This window comes from Rattus norvegicus, chromosome 2, assembly GCF_036323735.1.
Source record: "Rattus norvegicus strain BN/NHsdMcwi chromosome 2, GRCr8, whole genome shotgun sequence".
Classification (NCBI taxonomy): domain Eukaryota; kingdom Metazoa; phylum Chordata; class Mammalia; order Rodentia; family Muridae; genus Rattus; species Rattus norvegicus.
In genome coordinates, this window is record NC_086020.1 from 111,093,242 (window position 1) to 111,113,348 (window position 20,107).

General features: G+C 41.7%; 1 protein-coding gene across 14 annotated transcripts in view; it reads right to left on the minus strand.

Annotated features, from left to right (window-relative positions):
- Positions 1–17,075, minus strand: part of Nlgn1 (neuroligin 1) — a 925,330-nt gene extending 908,255 nt beyond the window's left edge. For 7 of the 14 annotated variants that reach the window (XM_063281164.1, XM_039101572.2, XM_039101573.2 and 4 more), the window contains exon 1: positions 16,357–17,075. The gene's annotated coding sequence lies outside the window, so the exon portion shown is untranslated. Of the gene's footprint in view, positions 1–14,643; positions 14,894–16,356 lie in introns of those variants that run through there. The other 7 variants (XM_063281163.1, XM_039101570.2, XM_039101571.2 and 4 more) reach the window with 1 other exon arrangement.
- Positions 17,076–20,107: the final 3,032 nt, after the last annotated feature.

Sequence of the window (20,107 nt, forward strand, 5' to 3'; positions counted from 1 at the left end):
AACTGATTTTTTTTTTCTTCCCTATGGTAGAATTTGAAGACAAGCTAATCTGTTGTCTTTATAGCGATATTGGTTCTGTTAGTTTATAATCAAATCACTGGTGTAAACCTGTGCACATATATGTATGGATGACAAATGTATTTTTGTGTCCTTATGTGTATATGTATCTGTAGGACATTCGAGTCCTGACATACACAGCTAAAGAATTTTACTCTCCATTTTTATTTTTGGTCCCATCATTTACATTACAAAAAAATCAAAATCAGCACAGGTTTCAAAAACACAAAGTTGCTGAAAATCTACAAGGGGACAATACCTCTTGCTCCAACTGCAATCTTACCCTTTGAAGTATCATTTACCTTCTGGATTACAGCCAGGCAATTACCATTCACAAATATTTCAACTGGGCAACGTGAAGTGATGGCCATTGGTCCAGAATTTAGAACTGCAGCAATTAGATTTTACATAGCTATTTTTATGCCCTTCGTTCTCAGAAACAACAATCATTTCAGCATTTTGATCCTTGTTGTCAACTTTGCAGAAGCTTGAGACATAGATATGTAAGTGGCTCCCTCTGGTGCTGCCTCTACGATTAGTATTTTTATCCACAATCATCAAAAACAGAGTAATAGGGAACAGTAAGGAGATTCTCTCTAAGCCTATATCACTAGGGACATCTCTGGAGATACAGCTCCACATGGAATGAAATGAAGATTGAAGTCGATTCAAACTTGCCTTTAACTTGGAGGGCAGATGACGTCTCCTCTGAGCTGTTTTTTAGTTCATATCAACCAAATAACTTTTAAGTTTTAAAGGCACTCATCTTTACTAAACCCTGCCAAGCTGCATCTCCTTGTTACAGTGATCACTAATGCCCCCACAAAGGTACTTACGTTTTACTAATGGACCTCAATGCAGCCATCAGTCACTGGCCCAGTGACCTGTGTACCACATAGCAACAGTTCAGAGCAAATGTGGGGTTCATAAAACGTCTGTTCCACAAAACAGATTGCTCTGGAGTGGGCACTACAAATGTCAGTGGTGGAAGGTGCTGACCATGTCTTCTCCCATGGCTGGAATAAACAGCCTCTCTGGCGACTACTCCTTCTAGGTAAGCCCTACTCAAAGAAGCCAGTGTTGGAAGCTTAAAGGACATAAAGGAATCATCGGATGCCTTGGTCAGTTGTCACCACAGTAATTAGGCTAAAGCAGCCTTTGGACTCTCCAGTGCTGGTCTTGTTTCCAACCAAGAGACAGCCCATCTTCTCTAGCTACCTCTCTAAAGCCCAGCACTGCCTCCGCACCAGCCAGAATGTTAATGCATTATCACTCAGTACACTGAGAAAACAAGTGACCATATGTGGCCTTTGCCAGTGGAGCTGTAACTGTGAAGAACAATGGCTGTGAGTCAACAGCAGAATTAAACTACTCCCTCTTGTGAAGCTCTTCTGAATATTTTAAGTGTGCCTTGAAAGTGTGGGATTATGTGCAAGCATAAACATTAGCTTAATGCAATTTTTTTTGGTACAGAGAATGCCAGTTTGAAAATCAGAATTGAAATGAAAAAAAAACAGACAGAATAAACTTAATTTTTTCAATGCATGATTAAACATTGAAGGGACATGCTTTATTTATAATAAAAGTTGATTTATAATTAAGAGGTTTGTGCATGTATAGAAAATGATGTGGCTTAGTTTAAAGATCTTTACAAAGGCGCCTATTAAACACTCACTCCCTAGCAAGTCTATGACTCAAATATTTTCACATTTTAATGCTCACAGAGTTCTCAAATTTTTTTTAAAGCTGCCAATTTCATCATTTCTAAATGTTTCATTTCTCTTTCTAGGCGTAAGTGAAATAACAACAGCCCTATCTTCCCAGGCATTAGGCAAAACAGGGTAGGGAAAGCACTACATTTCAGAGAGTTCTGAGCAGAAGGAAGAGGACAGGAGGATGAAGGGGAGGAAAGGGAGGAGGAAAAAGAAGAGAGAGAGAAGGAGGAGGCAGAGGGGGAGGAGGAAAAGAGGAATGAGACAGAGAAGGAGGAAGAAGTAAAGAAGCACCATTCAGACATTGCTCTCTTCTCTTATTTTTGCAGTCTCTACTACCTCACATCATATCTGACCTTGTACATAGACAGTCGATAACAAACTAGAAAAAGAGACTCTCTTGAGCCCACGAGTTCAAGGCCAGCCTGAGCAGCATAGTAAGGATCTATTTGAAAATACATAGATAAATGGCTATGAACACATGAGCAGAATGTGATGCAGGAACACATGAAGAGGCTAATGATGCCAATGTGAACACTTGTGAATAAATGTTACATGCTAAGAGAGGTGCTACAATTCACAACCCCACTAAGTTCCAGAACAGCCCAGTAGGGTTGACATAATTTCTATTTCACAGATAGAAAATGCAGAGCCAAGAAAGTTGGATGCGACATAGACTCCTGCATTTTACGACCCACCTGACAAAGGTGCCGCCTACAGAGTTACGCGGAGCAGCAGAGCGAACTTGTTTTCTTTTAGACCTGCTCATTTTTTCAGTCTTATTTCTTATGCCCTGATTCCTTCATCACCAGTCCTTCCCCTGGGATTCTGCTTTGGACCCTGCCTAGGTTTGTAAAGCAATTCTTCTAGAAACCACAGGAATAGAACCTAGGCTTGATATCCCCGGAAATGACCTCTCTTGAAAGTGACCTTCCCAATCAGACATCTACCTGTTCTATGCTTCTTACATTACCTATAGCCTGGGAGAAGGAAATTTTTGAGCCAACTTTCTTGTACTGTGCTCTCAGCTGCTGACTCTGTGCTGAGGCTTCCCCAATAGTCCAAGGATACAATGAAGTATTTTGAATTAGGATTCTTTTGTTTTAGGTAGAGAGTAGTGCCTTTTGTCAGAGGTCCTTTACCAACTACAGGGATTGGGCAGCAAAGCAATTATGTCCATGACAAAACAAAGTGTAGACCAAAAGATAAATAAGTCTCTGTTTCCCATGTGACCTGCACATTTCCGAGCATCTTGCTCCTTTCTCGTCTATGAGGATAGGAATAATTTTCCTAAGTGCTTCGTGCCCCTTTCACATGTGAGTGGTCACCTGGAACTTTCAATTAAATCAGGTAAATAGCTGTATGGATTTATGCTTATGAAGATACATGTGTGTTACTATTTAGAAGCTTTGGAGCAGCAGGAGAAAGCAGGGATGTGTTGCCATCAAAGACTCCCTCTCTCCTCCTCCTCCCCTACATTTACAGAGGTTGTGCTACTTACTCTCAAGAGCAGGACCTCACTCTCTTCCCTTTCTCTGATGTGAATGGCAGAGAGCATGCCTACAGGTCACACTGCTCTATGAGGCCCCCACAGTTCTTGGAAGTTTGAGAGAAGACGAGACCAGGCAAGAATATTTTGAAAATGAATGCTTGGACTATTTCCAGAAGTTTCTCTACACCGGAAGTATCGTAACACACCTGCTCATGACAAACTATGCTCATGCTCAAGTCTTCCCACTGATTCCCTTCCTGGTCCCAAGGCAGGATCTGACTACCTTATTCTGACTACCTGCCCCAGAATGAGCCACTGTCTTCACTGAGTGGATTGATACAGAATCGAGAGGGACGTGGCGATTCTGTGTGCCCTTTAGTAGGAACAGAAGTATAAATCTCACTTGACATTGTGCTTTATAGATCTTCGCAAGGGTTACATTTTCTAAGGAAATGTCAAATATCATCATTGGGCATTAAAAGGCAAGTTTTCACCAAACAAAACCTCTCCCTTTTAAGCAAATAGAGCAGAGAACACTTTGCTTATGAACATCTTGCACTCAGAAGATAGGAGAGGATTAACTGAAGGATGTCGGTGTTGCAGAGTATTTGGGTGCAGGATTGCTCTCATAATGGCTAAGAGCAGGAGGAAAACCCAAGCAAAATTGTAGTGTAAGGAATTGTGTGTAAAATAGTTTGCTTTCTGTTGCTGCGAGAAAACACTGTCAAAATCTAACTTATGGAAGACAGAGTTTATTTAGCCTACGGTTTTCTGTGCCTCATCAAGGGAAGCTAAGGGAGGAACTCAAAGCAAGTACCTAGAAGCAAGAAATTAAGCGGAGAAGGGAGGAAGGCTGCTTTCTGACTTGCTTCCCCAGTTCTCGTTTGGCTACCTTTCTTATATTGCCCCAGTCCGGGCCACCTGCCTAGGGCTAGTACCACCACAGGATGGGCTCTCCCACAGACACTGACACAGACTAATGCAGTCAATACTGAGATCCCTTCTTCCCAGGATTCCAAGTGGACTCTGAAGTTGTCTCTGACACCTCCCGTTACCCCACTCTCTCTCACTATTTCTGTATATCCAGTCTCCTTTAAATAACATCTTTCCTAGACCTTCCTAAAAGCGTAACTCCTAACTCCCCTCTTTTTCAGTTCTGAAAATTATTGCCAACACAACTAATTGTATGCATTATAGCAATTAAGATGTAAAATATTTGGTGCTGGTGTCTCTTGCCTGCAAAATTAGGGCGTATAATAATTATACACAGATCAGTATCATTAAGTCCAACTCTGCTGCCATGCAAAATAACCAAGTTATTTTTCTCTGGGCTTCACTTTTGCAACTTGTAAACTAAGAAAGTTCCCTTTAAATTTGACACTTTGTTGGCTACCTCCTATAGCCAGGCAGAAACCTCACTGGAGTTATAGGGGCACCAACTCACCCCCAAAATTTTTGAGTCAAAATTTATCCTGTCTACAGCAAATGCAGAGACAGGGGATAGTGTAGAGACTGAGGGAATGGCCAACCAATAACCTGCCTAACTTGAGACCCATATCACATGCTCTATCCCCGATACTATTAGTGGCATTCTGTTATGCTTGCAAACAGGAGCCTAGCATAACTATCCTCTGAGAGTCCTCACCCAGCAGCTGGCTGAAACAGATGCTGAGACCCATAGCCAAGCATTGCATGGAGCTTGAGGAGTCTTATGGAAAAGTTGGGGGAAGAATTGAGGGCCCTAAAGGGAACAGGACTCCACAGGAAGACCAACAGAGTCAACTTCTCTGGACCCTTGGGGGCTCTGACCCTGGGGGGCTCTCAGAGACTGAACCACCAACCCAAGAGCATACACAGGCTGGACCTACCCTCCTCCTGACACTGCACATATGCAGCAGAAGTACAGTTTGGTTTTCATGTGGGTCTCCCGCCCCCAACAACTAGAGCGGGAGCTGTCCCTAAAGCTGTTGCCTGTCTGTGAAATAAGTTCCCCAGACTGGCTGCCTTGTGAGAAAGAAGGAGAAGGGGAGGAGAGATGGAGGGAGGGACTGGGTGAGGATAGGTCAGGAAGGGTGCAGCACTCTGGATGAAAAGTGAATAAATTTTTAAAAATCGACTCTTTAAGCCTTTTAGCTAGAAAAAAAAAGCCATGGGAAATCTAAAATTTTTTTAAATAATTATTTATTATTACAATGACTTATAGATTCCCTGAATCAAAAATGGTGACTTGTCTTTTCAGTTATGAAAATAGTTATTTGCAATACGAATATAATCTTAAGGCCCTATTCAGTGTCTGAGATTATAAACTATTGAATAAAACTGTTCATCTTAAAACCTATTATCTTCAATAACTTCCATATGGGGAAAACGGCAAAGTAGAGCTTTAAGAGTGTATAATTAATAATTCAGTGAAATCTTATTTTCATCAATATTAAATCTATTCCTTAAGCTCCCCAGTATTTTGATTGTACTAACGGGTGCTATAGGAATATACCTAGTCCAGGGCAAAAAGGAAAAAGAATCTTCTTCATGTTCGGTAAATGAACTCACTTTTTCCTCAGGACAAATAACAGGTCAGAGCTTCCTCTGCTGTAACTAAGGCCCCAGAGAAGGAGAGTGGCTCCCGCCTAGAGAGCTTGTTACTCATCAGAAAACAAGTGCCCAGCTTTTGGGCCTCTTAAGAGCAGTGGCAATTTTCAAATATAATACAAAGAAGCAACACGGTTGTCTGTGGGATTGCACAGTAAGAACTGTCAAGATATATCCACAAATAGGAGCCTCTGACTGATCTAACCAAAGACTCCTCTCTTTTTTCACTCACTTTTAAAAAGAGCATTGCAATGTGGTTGAGTAATGATAAAATTTTAAAAAGGGAAATTTCATTTTTCACCTGCCAATTTTCCCCTGCTCCCTTTTACTGATTACTCCCTTTAAAGCAGAACATTTATATATAGTGATAGTTAATTTCTTTGTAACTTTTCTTTGTTCTTGATGGAAAATGAATTTTCTTCTTGCCTCTGCCCACCTTTGCATCCTAGATTTGGCTTCAAATTATTCACTGATCTTTCTAATTTGGTATGTCTGGGGAGAGGTGTATCTAAATTCTAACTCTGCTCCATGGAACCTTCTGCATTACCTTAGAGTTGTTTTAAAAAACAAAGCAATACTGAGGCTGTAGCTCAGTGGCAGAGCACCTGCCTAGCAGGCATAAGGCCCCAGGTTCAATCCCCACTACTGGGAGAAAGAAAAGGGAGAGAAAGAAGATGAAATATGTATGTGTAAACCTAAAAAGCTTGTAAAATTTTAAAGGTATAATAGGCGATAAACACTAAAGTTATATAGTACGTATATATTTTAATCTTATCAATTTAAAGCAACATCTCTCTACTATTATACCTATTAAAGTACAACTTTAAATATATTTTTTATTTTAAACAGATTTTGATAATCTCACTCTCCCAAAGAAATGTTTAGAGCCAGAAAAAGTATTTATTTTAATTAATTACATTATTTATATATATATTTATATTTTAGTGTACAAAGAGGCAAGATTACTTAAAGTTGGCGATTTTATACATATTTGATTTGAGTTAACCCTCCTCTTCTTTCTCTCCCCATTTCCCCTCCCTCATCACCACATACACTCTTGAAGCCCCAGCGTTCCGTCTTTTGCCATATACTACATGCACTCTATGAACCACCTCACTTCTATTTGCTCCCTCTCATGGTCCCTTTTTGGATTCTTGGGAGCGACACCTACTCCCATACAAATACACATATAAATTATAGAAACTAACACCCAAACATGAGCATTTAAAGCATTGCCAGTGAGGTACAGGCGTACTAAGAGAATATCATATAACTGTTATCAGAGTCTGCTTTTCACATATGACTCTCCCATCTCTCCATCTAGCCTCTTGTTTATTTACTTTCCTTTCTGTGCACTAGCAGAGAACTTGCTCTATTTTCGGTATTGCACAATGAGGGTTGAGTATGATAAGAGATGAGTTACATTCTAATCATACTTCCTATGGGATCTGTTATAATCTCTTAACTAAATGTTTGAAGATTAATAGAATAACTTGTTGAGTTATCAGACTTGCATTGCCGTGTTTCCGAAATGAAGCTGCGTGAAGCAGTAAAGGTTCTCTCCTCCATTGTCTGACAGGCTCCTTCACAGCCTTCAGTGTGTCTGAAGCCAGGATGTGCCAGTTACTTAGTTATGTCCAGAGTTAGTTATGTAGCAGAGCAGTTCTAACTGCCTTGTGTGAAAACTGTGGACAACCCTTCTCATATCACCAGATCACCATCAATCCCAACATTATAGGTCAATTCAGCCACAATATAGGTCCGAGTTGCATTCTGAAAATCACCCACAGACCTATTTTTAATAAGGTCAACAAATCGTCAGCATCTGCTCTTTTAGAATGTATCAAGTGATTGGAATGAAATCCTGGGAGAGTTAGGTAGCCTTCTTTAAGAAATAATAGTTTACTTTCACATATACAAGATTGGTATACAAAATATTTAAATATATTTGAATATATATATATATACTCTTTAGAGAGATCCAACTTTACAGTTTTAGAGAAATACAATATTAAAATTTAGGTGAGAGAAAAGCATTATAGAATTATTAAATTAGGTAATTTCTCCTTTCTATGGTATTTAGAAAAAAACATATCCTATAATGGACTTTTGAGTTTTAGTGAAATTTGCTCTATTAAATAGCACTAAACATTGTTTAACCTAGAAGAAACTGAAGAAGCTGGCCATACCTTGGGCTCATGCGGCTGATCATAATTATCCTCCTGTGGGTTTGCTGATGTGGGAGCGACTACACAGGTTGAGATGAGGAAAGGCCAGGTAGATACTTAGAATCATACTCCAATCCTCTGACATGCAGTATACAAGAGTGTCCACTAACATGTGGATTTGTTTAGAACTCTATTTCACAATGCTGCTACTTTCAAACACACTTTCCATTAAAGCAAAGGGGGAAAGCATCTGTTCCCAATCCTAAACACAGATGGAGTGACTAATTATCATCTTACATTTGATTCATAACCAGCTCCCTTGGAGGCAGGGGGGCTCAGTTCAGAGGTGATGGCTCTGGTGGAAACTGCTTTAGGCATGGAGCCCAGAAAGAGAGCATTTGCACCAGAATGATGGCATGCTCTGAAAAATATTGTAACACACTGAAGGTAAACTGAGGAGACAGCCAACATCCATTTAAAAAAATCCACTTTAGAACTAAGAGAGTGATATCAGCCCCAGCCTTTTCGCAATTCATGGTTCTTGCACATTGTCGATTTGGTGAAAACTACTGGGTAGGAGTGAGGCTATTGATGTTCCAAATCTAGAAGACAAAATGGTGTGTGTGTGTGTGTGTGTGTGTGTGTGTGTGTGTGTGTGTGTGTGTGAGAGAGAGAGAGAGAGAGAGAGAGAGGTATAAACTCAGTGTAGTTATTTGTACTTCCCATCTTAGTTTCCCATCTGTCTACAAACTATAACATATACTCCTCTCAAAATAACTCAAACACTATCAGTATCTCTTTCCTTCTCTTACCTCTCATATGCTAAACATAGCAGATAACCTTAAATAATTTCCAAACCCATATACATTCAGGGGAAAAATTAATAAGTGATACACGGTAACACATCTATGTACTTATATTTACTACATTCTTTCTCCTTTTCCAAACAATTGAAAACAGCCAATTAAACAACAAACATTTCTCCAAACATTAAAGTCTTGAAACTTAAGTTAAAGCTTAAACTTTCAGTTTTAATAATAAAGCAGAGTGAAGTAGAGTGGCCAAGAACACCTATTCCAATGAGATACAGGCTTTCTCTGAGTTTTCTTGAAATTAAGTTAGAAGGAAAAATACAAGTTTTCCATGTTTTAAAGGGGAAAGATAATGTTTGAGAGAAGCCCACGGGCACATGGAATAAAAGTAGGCCTGCCTATTTCATAGTTGCCTGGAGAATATAAAGTATTTCCTTTAAAAGTGGAACCTCAGGCTGGAGAGATGGCTTAGTGGTTGAGTGCACTGACTGCTCTTCCAGAGGTCCTGAGTTCAAATCCCAGCAACCACATGGTGGCTCACAACCATCTGTAATGGGATCCGATGACCTCTTCTGGTGTGTCTGAAGACAGCTACAGTGTACTTATATACATTAAATAAACCTTTAAAAAATAAAATAAAATAAAATAATAAAAAAGTGAACAAGGATGGAATATCTGGTAACTCACCCCTGCTCCAGCACACAGTGCACTCATGCTTTGAAAGACAGCTCTGGTAGAAGCCACTCACTCAGTATAAAGAAGGCATAGAAATGAGACGGTAATGATTGTGCAAAAGAGATACCAGAGGATAATGGAGTGCCAGTGAGCATGACACATTGTAATCTCCATGAAATTATCCAGACATTATGGGCTTTGGGAAAATTATTTCCTAAATTTTTCAATATACAAAATTATCTCCTAAACTAGTTTTGAATATGTTCAGTAAATGTGAAATAATTAAACCCAAGGATCTTCTGCATAAATATCAAAATAAACCTTTTTTTTTTAATTTGGAGAAAACTAAAATCAAGTCATTCTTTAAAAGAGTAATGGGCAGAGGGAGGGGGAAGGGGGATGGGAGAGGAGGAAAAAGGGATAACATTTGAAATGTACATACATAAAATATCCAATAAAAATAAAAACAAAAACAAACAAAAAAAATCACATAAAAAGAGTAATGGGCCAAAGCATCTCATCTCTCGAACTGGTCCTAAGTCAGGATGGTAAGAAATATGGATGAGGACACATGACCTATTTGGCAAGGAAGACATGCTTTGATTTCATGGCCTGATATAGTTATGCCAGAGAAGTAAAATGTCCGGTGTACATGTGCAGTGTTCCATAATTTAGTGTTCATCACTCTCCCATCCAAAATACATTTTTCAATTCTCCAAGTTGTATTAAAAACAAACAAACATGAAAACCTGTGCAACATCCCAGGAAAATTGCATGCACTCTATTTTAGAAGCTTGAACTCTGATATGAACTTAACTTATGGCCATGGATCCAGAGATCGGTTTGATTACATTTTGTGTATTTGTTTTTAATGTAAGCATTCTGATTCATGAGAGATTGCAGAAGGTGAGCGTGAGAACTGCAGGAAGCCCTCTTAGTTAACCTCCTCCCTCCCTCCTCTCAGTTAACATTGCTTCAGTGTAAGGGTGAGTCCATCACTTCTACAGAAAAATCAGACTCTCCTGCAGCCAGCCCCCAAGTGGGCAAGACTGAGTCTGTATGGGAATGCAAAGTCCCGCCTTCTATAAGTTATTAGGTAGAGTAGGAGTAGGCTGTGCTTTAGTTTTTCTACATTGGCCTTATGGGAACTCAGCTGACAGTGCCTGGGAGAACTTTCATTAATAACATTAGGAAGTTCCATGAGAGAAAGACTGCTCCCTGCTTTTAATGTCTACATGTGTAAAGAGGTTTGGCTGCTTCTGCAATAGCCACATTGGTCCCAGGATAGACAGTCGACTGACATATGATTATGCTCCCATCATTAAATTGCTAAATTAGCCAACCTTTGCTCATCACACCTCGAGCATCATTGACTGAGACTGAGTGACAGTCTTATTTGTAAAGGTCTTCACTGGGCACTTCCTGCTATATTATGCCTTTGTTTTCCTGAACACTTATAGTTGAACTTAAAGGACTCATCATACAACTCTACCATTGTACTACATCCCTAGTTCTTTACTGGGATCATTGGAAACTCACAACCTCAAACTACCTAACAATCACCATATTTTATATCTCTACATTGAACAAAGCTGAACACAAATTAACTTCCAATAAACTTATAGAGAATCATTTTAAATAAATAGAAAAAATACTAGACAAGTGGATTGGCCACCCATAGCAATTCTGATATGTCTTTGTACTGCAGGTTTCTTACTTGTAAGTGTATCCTTTATTGCCATAATTAGATAAGCAGTTAAGAAGCATAACTGTTAAGTTTTGCTTTTGTTCATGCTGACAAGTCTGTCCAGAAAACTATTAATTTACCCAGTGTCATCAACAGCATGTGATCCCTTGCAAATCATTTGAAAGCAATATTAAACCCAATATTTACATTTTATTTCCTCTGACATTCTTCACATAATTGACCACTTCCTCATTTGTAAATATAAACAGTAAACTTGATTGCTTTGCTTTATAGACTAGAGGGTGTGGCAATGTTTGAGGAGGAATGTGTTAAGAAGACAAAGCTTCTCTGTTCTGTCCCCTTATTGTCTAAGAATTGTCATGATTAATTCACCAACGTTTATCATGCAAAAACAATATGCCCTTGTCTTTCTTACCTTCCTGAACTATTTAGATGACTTATATGTATTTATTTTATTCTATGATTGTAGCAAGCAATACTAGTTTTCAAGTTCAAGTCTGTAACCTCCTCAAAGATTCTGATATTGTTCAGGATATCAAAAACATACCAATATGTTTATACTGACATCAGATATGTAGGAGTTGTCACTGGACAAGGGTCTAATGCAATAAGAAACGGAAGTTCATGGGAAAATGATCATACTGCACAAGAGGCTCACTGCCCAAAGAGCTTGTGTGGTCCCTTCAGTCTCTTGGAATTCTTCTCTCCGTCTTCCTTCTTTATACCAGCTCAAAAAGTCCCATTTCTTACTTTAGAACAGGCCCCCCTAACACTTACACACAAAGGAAAAGAGTGAGGAAGGAACAGATTCTCTCTTCCTACTCCAGAGCGATGCTCTTACCCATGGCCACTTTTTTCACACAGGGATGCTTGGCAATGTCTGGAAATATTGTTAGGGTAGAGTAAACGCCTTGTATATTGTTAAACATCCTCAATGTACAGAATCTTTGCCACAACAAATAATAAAAAACTAAGCAGTCCCAAATAACAGTAGTGTCAAGCTTGGGGAGTTCTGAGATTAAGTGTTCTCTTTGTCACCATGTCCTTCTGGTGAACCAGAAATCATATGTGAGATGATGGGCATGGAAGCAAGCTTCTGATCATGACAACAAAAAACAAAGATGATGGGAGACTCTTAATTGCTTGAATTCAATGCTTTTTCAGTTGTCTGTTTTTTACTTCTCTTTATATGATACTAAATAAACCTTACTTTCCTAATCCACTGCTAGACTATTAATTATTTCATGGTGAAATCCAGTTGTGAAGAATATGTGTTATTCATGTGTGGTCTTCTCCATGTTCTGGCATGGGGATAAGAATTCTAAATGCAATGATAAATCAGGTATGGTTTCTGATCTGACCTGTAGCTATTCACCATCCAGTAAAGACACCAGACATTGGAACATGAAAAGTAGATGCTCATGAGATCAGTAGCATATCAGAGGAAGGATGCTGGACAGTGGGTGTGTAGGGGGCTGGATCTACTAGGATGATGTAACACAAGCAAAAAATAAGAATCACGCGACTGAGCCAAAGGGTAGACTTTGGAATAGCAACAGATAAAGGAAGTTTCCATGTAAAGTTTGTGAAGAGTTGATTCTCATGATATTTGGATGTTGGCAGGTAGACTACCCAAACCATTGGGCAATGTTGATACCTTCAAGACTGGTCTTAAGTCTTAGAAGAACAAGTGTGGTAAATGACTGACATACAGCTAAGAGTTCATTATCTAACAATCTGAAAATGGTCATCAAATGTCACATAAGAAAGACAGAACATGACAAAGTCCATCAGATTCTACTGTTAATCTGTTGACATCTCTGGTCTTTTTGTGCTTTTCAGCTGTGCTTTGCATTACAAAAATTACCTTTGCATAGTAATTTATGAAGGAACTCTTTAGTGGGTTTAGAGCCTTCTAGAGACATCCATGACTAAGCTTTGCTAAAAATGTTAAAAATTGTTTTAACACTTGGAAACACAGAGAAATGTATGTCAATTATATGAGATACATAGAGATAGATAGATAGATAGATAGATAATACCATTGACTCATAAAATTAAATAACATCAAAGATAAAAATGCAAATATCTAGTCTTAGATTTGAACCTGTGTTCTATAGCTACTTAATAGCTTTCAGTTTTAATTTTATTTATGAACCTAAAGTAGTAATTTAAGGCAAGTTGACATAAGAGCAGGACTTATCCCGGAATAACTGTTTGAAAATGCTAAAAGTGGAATAAAACCTCAGAAACTAGGGTTGGAAGAGAAGGCAGTGTGTCTTTCAGGGTAGTCATCTGACCCTGCACAGAGTCAGCTAGACTTTCAGGCAACCCTTCCCCCACCAGAAACAATCAGAGAAGCTTCTAGGCCTACCTTCCTGTGTAGCCCTGTTCCAACTGCAAACAATCCAAGCATTTCTATGTGGCAATAGGGTATCACTAAAGAAAAATGGGAATTTTCACAAAACAAAACCATAGAAAAAATTAAACTTGACAGACAGCAATACTGGTGGGAGGGGGCATCCCCAAAGAGGCCTTTCTCACTCCAAAACCCCAGGATCTCTTGCTTCTGAAAGATTACCATTTCTCCTTTAGCTAGAAGGATTGTATGGACTAAATGTAGACGAGCAGGCTTACAAAAAACTCCTTTTAATCACTCCGTGTTATCAGAAGGCCTGAGCAATGATTAACTTGCACATTCTCTGTGAATCACTCCATCACTAGGCACTGCAAGGAGACTGAGATTCATTCCCTGCCAAGGGCACAGTAAACTTAATGGGTTTTTGCATTTTGCATTAGATATTCTAAATACACACATGGTCTTCGCTGCTCAACTCATTTCAAAAGAAAACTGCCACTCGCTGTAGGTTGTAATAGCTGACAACGATGAGAAATTTTATAGATTTTGCACTCTAGCGCACACACACGCGCACACACATACACACACACACACCTCCTCTACATGCCATATTTTTTTTAAAAAATTACAATCCTATTAATAGTCAAGTATAATTAATTTTGAGAAATGTATCAAGGCACTGTAATTTCAAATATAGCATGAAACTTCCAGTTACTTAAGTAAAATAGTCTACAGTAGTTTCAGTATAAAAAGAGGGAAATTGGAGTGTCAACATTCTATTAAAACGGACAATGAAAGAGAGAGGGTTAACTATCTAAATTCACATATCCCCAGCCCTACATCTACTATTAAGGCCCTAGAAATGAGAACAAAAAGAAAAGAAAGAGAAAACAGTGGTATAGGCCGGAGCTTATTAGAATAATCACAAATGAATCAAATATGGGACATATTTCCCTCATTCCTATAACAGCTTAACTGCTTCCTCTGGAATAAATTATTTCTCATTCAAAAAATCTCATCCTAAATATTATAAATTTTACTGCGGGTTGCTGTATTATTATTTCTACTCACAAGGCATTGTGCTGAGGCAGGCAGGAGTCGGTGGCAACCCTTTTAAACCTTTGGGTGGACTACCCTCTCTTCCCGGGAGAGTTTATTGCCCAACAATGCATAATCTATTAGTAGCTCCTCGCGGGGGATCCAGAAAGTGACATCTTGACTTGAACCAGCACGCAGATAGGAAAGCCACTTCGAAGGAAACCTTGCAGCGAAGAAGAGCAACTTTCTAATTCCTGTCAAACTAAGAGGCGGAACCAAGCCCAGAAGTAGCCTCAAGGCCTGGAAAGAGCAGATCAGAGAGCAGACTCCACACTCCAGCCAAGGCTCAAGGAAGGCTTTGCTTCTGGAGGTGGCATTGTTCCTCCATCCCCTCAGCCTCCGCGTCTCTCCTCCGCGGACTCTCAGAATCAGTGCCTTTCTCGGGTACCTCTCCGCCGACCTCCGGGCTCTGGGTGTCCGGGTCTCAGGGCGCACCCAGGCAGGCTCACTGCAGAGGCTGGGGCGCCGCTCAGAAGACTCGGAGCCTCCGCTCGAGTCCGCCCCGACCGGGGCAGCGCGCAGCGCACACTCACTGTCTCGCTCCTCTCGGTTTCCCTGGCTCCCACGGACTCGGCTGGCCTCTCACCACCCACTCGGGTTCGCCTTTCCTGCCTTGGCTTCCCACACCAGCTCGGCACCGCCGCCACAGCCGCGTCCTGACACTCCGAACCCGCGCAGGCCGGGATGAAGGGATGCCAGGGTCAGGGATGCACCGGGAAGAGCAGAAGAGCGGCCAAGGCGAGCCGGGGCAGGTGGGGAGTCGCGGGGTGCCGGCGAGGGCGTGCGCAAGCGAGCCCCCGAGAAAGATGCGTGTGCTCGGCCACCGCGCTGGAAGAAGGACCGAGGGGGCAGGATGCAACGTGGAGAACGCCCACCGCGAGGGTGCGCAAAACCGGCGATTTGCAAAGTGCCAGGGCCAGACAGGCAGAGGGGGAGGAAGGAGGCTGGCTGAAGACCAGGAACAGAGAGAAGAGCCCACTTCTCCATCAAAAGGTCGGTTCGGTTAACGCATCCCCAGAGCAGGAGTTAATCCGGGACTGGATATAGAGTAAAAGGTGGGTTTTAAAGGACTTGCTGGCTGCAAAGGTCTTACGCTACACTTAGCTCCCTCTCTCTCAACTCTGGGGATTTGCCCTCCCAGTGACACAACTGGCACCATTCAGGAGCTGAAGCCCACTCTCCTCGTTTATCTGCAATTTGGATATTCTATGAACCCCGGGATTGAAGAAACCACCCAGTCCATTAAAGTTCATTATTTTTTATTTGTATTCTCATCAGAAGATAATAGTGAAGAGTTGGCACCAAGACGTGTTTAAAACATTGATCGACATGGCATTTTGTTGTTGTTGTTGTCATTGTTGTTACTGTTGTTGCATAAAGGGCAAAATGTATTTAAGATCGCTAAAAGACAGAGGGGTGTACTGGGAAACTCAATCAAGTGGGGGGAATAAAAGACACATTTAAACTGTAACCGACTATCACACCTTTAACACAGTCACCCTCCCCAGCGTCAAGCCCTCCTCCTGGGCCCAGGGGAATTGAAAAAGGTGGAGCGAGGCGGAGAACAGGGTTGGGGAAGGGTTGGTGGAAAGGGTGAGGGCAGGGAGGGGATGGAGCAGGAAGTTATCAGCGGTTCCCAGGACCAAGGTAAACACCGGGCCTGGTGGACTCAAGAGGCCCCCTTACCTTCTCTCTAAGCCCCGGTTGTACCTGCTTTGCAACCAGAAACACTTCTTGGTGCCTAGCGTGCAGCCTAATGATGGCCGAATGTTAAACAGTTCTTCACTCTCCCTCCCCTTGTTCAAAACCAGGATCAAAAGAATGTGAATAATGGTCTCTGAGTTCATCAGCTCCGGAACATTTCGCCGTGTCGGGAAGATGAAAACCAGGCTTTGGGGCGCGCGTATATGTATCAGAAGCTATCCGACCGATTTACAAACATATATACGTTCTTTGCATGTAAATCCAAAAGAAAAACACCCCAGAAACCTCTGGAGGAGGGAGGGGGGCTGGAGCAGCAAAACTTGGCAGAGCAAATGTATCCAAGGATTTCGAGCCAGAAGGCACCTACTTCGATACGCAGAATTCCTGAGAAGCTTTGGAGGAAGAAGAAGAAAAGATAAAAAATGAAATTATCCCCAAACACACACTTGAAACTGGAGACGCCTAAAAGAGAGTAGAAACGGAGATGATGAGATCTCCTGGGGACCACGGATCCGTCAGCCAAATGAGCAATCGCCTCGGAAAACCCTAGGCGGAGAGGTAGCTGCAGATGGGTCCCCTGCTCGCGTCCCCGCCGCTGCCGCTGCTACCTGTAGACACGCACACACACGCACACTCACGCGCGCACACACATTGGCTTCTTCTGCGCGCTCTCACTCCCTCTCTCTCCGCCCGTACGCTGGGAGCAGGAGTCTCAATACAACTAGATCTACCCTCCTGCCGCGCAGTCCTGCTCACCCTCTCCCGCCCACTCCTCACGCTGGCTTTAGAGCACATCGTCGCTTTCCCTGGATCTCGTGGAAGCCGTCACAGTGGCTGTCTAGGTGTTGGTGGTGGTTCCCTCCCTCTACTAAGTTCCACCCTCTCTGTTCCCTCCACCCCACGGTAGCCGAACCTCCTAGGTCCGCAACGCCCCGCAGCGCCCACAGCGCCTGCAAACGCCAGGGGTTTCAGGAAGGGTGAAGGGCCCAGGTCGTCACGTGTGATGTCTTCTAAGCCACTTGGAGCGGCGACTGGATGTGCGTTGGCGCCGTGGCGGTGGCGGGCCAGAGGCCTCCTGCAATCTGCGTTTCTTGGTTCTTGGTGCCTTTGTGCTGTGTTTCCAGGAGGCGGCATCCGGTGAGAGGGTGAGAGGGGAGATTGGACTTGGAGGCCTTCCACCAAGTCTCCCAGGATTTGCCCACCAAAGTCCTCTCAAATTCCCTTCAACTGGGAGCAGACTGATCCCTGAGCTGGTAGGATCATTGGAAATGTCTAGTACTATTAGTCTCTCCTCTCAAACTGTGCCCACATTCTTAGCTGCTGGAGAGTCGATTTTTAAAAAGCAACCACCCGGAAATCATCATTGGCTTTGATGACTTGTGAAGTACAACCTGTAGCAATCTTAACCAAAGGAAAAAGCCCAAGAGTCACTATGAGAAATCAGTGACCACAAGCTAGTACTTTCTTTTCTGCCTCGGGGTTCTGCTCATTCCTCTCAGGCTTAACTCTAAAATTCAGAAGGGGTACCCCAAATGGCAACCCAATGAAGGCGATCATCCTAATAGATTTAAAGTAATGGTTGTTGTTTTTTTAATTAATACTAATAGGAAAGGTGAGGCCCTGTCAGGGTTGAACTGGTTTTCAGAACAACATTGAACATGACATATTTTCTCCACTTTGAAGGAACCCTAAGCCACTTTTCCATAGTTTTTCAGTTTAGTATATCTCTGTTGTTTGTTTGTTTGTTTGTTTGTTTGTTTGTTTTCCTTTCAAGGAAGTAACCTATAGGCATGCCTTGGACAATGAGATTCCACTGTAAACTATTCCTGTGATACTTGGCTACTGGTCTCCTTTTGCCGAGTCTTTCTAATTGAACCTGAAACCTTCGAAATTTCTATGCAGCTTTCCAGAAGGTTGAAAACAAGTAAGTGTTCCCATATCAGTAGAAATATTTCATTGAATCTTCAACTCACAGGAGGTTGCACACTTAAAATATTATAATGTGTGGGGTATATGGTGCACACCTTTAATTTAATTTAATTGGTCCTGTCCTAGCATTCAAGAGGCAGAGATAAGAGGGTCTCTCTGAATTCAAGACCAGCCTGGCTAAGATTAATGAGACCCCATTTTAAAAGAAACAAACAAAGATAACATTATGCAAGATGCTGTCACAGTAATTGCAACATTCAGCTCAAAAAAGAAAATAAAGATAATTTCAAAAAGATGCCCCTTGTCACTTACATAAAATTCTGCATAATCTGTTGCCTGCTAATCCTGTGGCCACCCTTTGTCTGCACTGCTACACTCTAAATGTAAGAACTGAACATTGTTTATTTCCAACACTTGATATCAATGAGATGAGATAACTTTTAAATAATTCCTATTGTATTTTTACATCATTCTTTGCAAGACTCCAATCTATATGCTAAATGTTACAAACTCATTTTCATGAGTAACTTAAAAGAAAAGCTCAGGGAGGTTAACAAAACAGAACTGCCAGACAGGCAGCATTTGTCACTGTCTGTACGTGCCTCCAGCCTGTGACAGATAGTGCTGTCTGGTTGGGAGGCTCTATAATCATCTTAGAAGATAGGCTTCTGGGCATGCTGGTCAAGGATTTATCCTTTTTAATTTTTTCTTTTATTTTTACTGTGACTTTCTCTCTCTCTCCCCTCTCTCTCTTGTGTGTGTTGGGGGTTAATGGGGGTGAAGCAGGTGAGGGTACCCATGGAGGTCAGAAGAAAGCATTGGATATCTTGGAGCTGGAGTTACAAGTAGTTGTGAACTTTCTAAACAAATGTGCTGGGAACCACACTGAGGTTCCCTGGATGGGCAGCAAGTGCTCTTAATAGTTAACTATGTCTTGGCCCAGAGGGATTAGCTTGGAGTTTTTGGGAGAATTCATCTTGGTTAGGGGTGGTGGGAGGCACTATTCCATAGTTGGGGATTCCAGAAATAAATAAGCAAGCTCTCATGCATGCATTTCCCCTCTCTGCTTCCTAGCTGGAGATGCAATAGCACTAGTTCCCTCAAACTACAGCCTCTGTGACTTTCTACCCCTGTAAACTGTACTCAGGGACTGTAAGTGTAAAAGTAAACTTTCTCCCTCAGGTTGCTTCTGTGAGGGTATTTTGTCATAGCAACAAGAAAGAAACTAAGACACATTCACATGAGCCAAACTTTTTTTTTTTTAATCTTTATTAACTTGAGTATTTCTTATTTACATTTCGATTGTCATTCTCTTTCCTGGTTTCTGGGCCAACATCCCCCTAACCCCTCCCCTTCTCCTTCTATATGGGTGTTCCCCTCCCCATCCTCCCCCCATTACCGCCCTTCCCCCAACAATCACGTTCACTGGGGGTTCAGTCTTGGCAGGACCAAGGGCTTCCCCTTCCACTGGTGATCTTACTAGGATATTCATTGCTACCTATGAGGTTGGAGCCCAGGGTCAGTCCATGTATAGTCTTTAGGTAGTGGCTTAGTCCCTGGAAGCTCTGGTTGCTTGGCATTGTTGTTCATAAGGGGTCTCAAGCCCCTTCAAGCTCTTTCAGTCCTTTCTAAGATTCCTTCAACTGGGGTCCCATTCTCAGTTCAGTGGTTTAATGATGGCATTCGCCTCTGTATTTGCTGTATTCTGGCTGTGTCTCTCAGGAGAGATCTACATCCGGTTCCTGTCGGCCTGCACTTCTTTTCTTCATCCATCTTGTCTAGTTTGGTGGCTGTATATGTATGG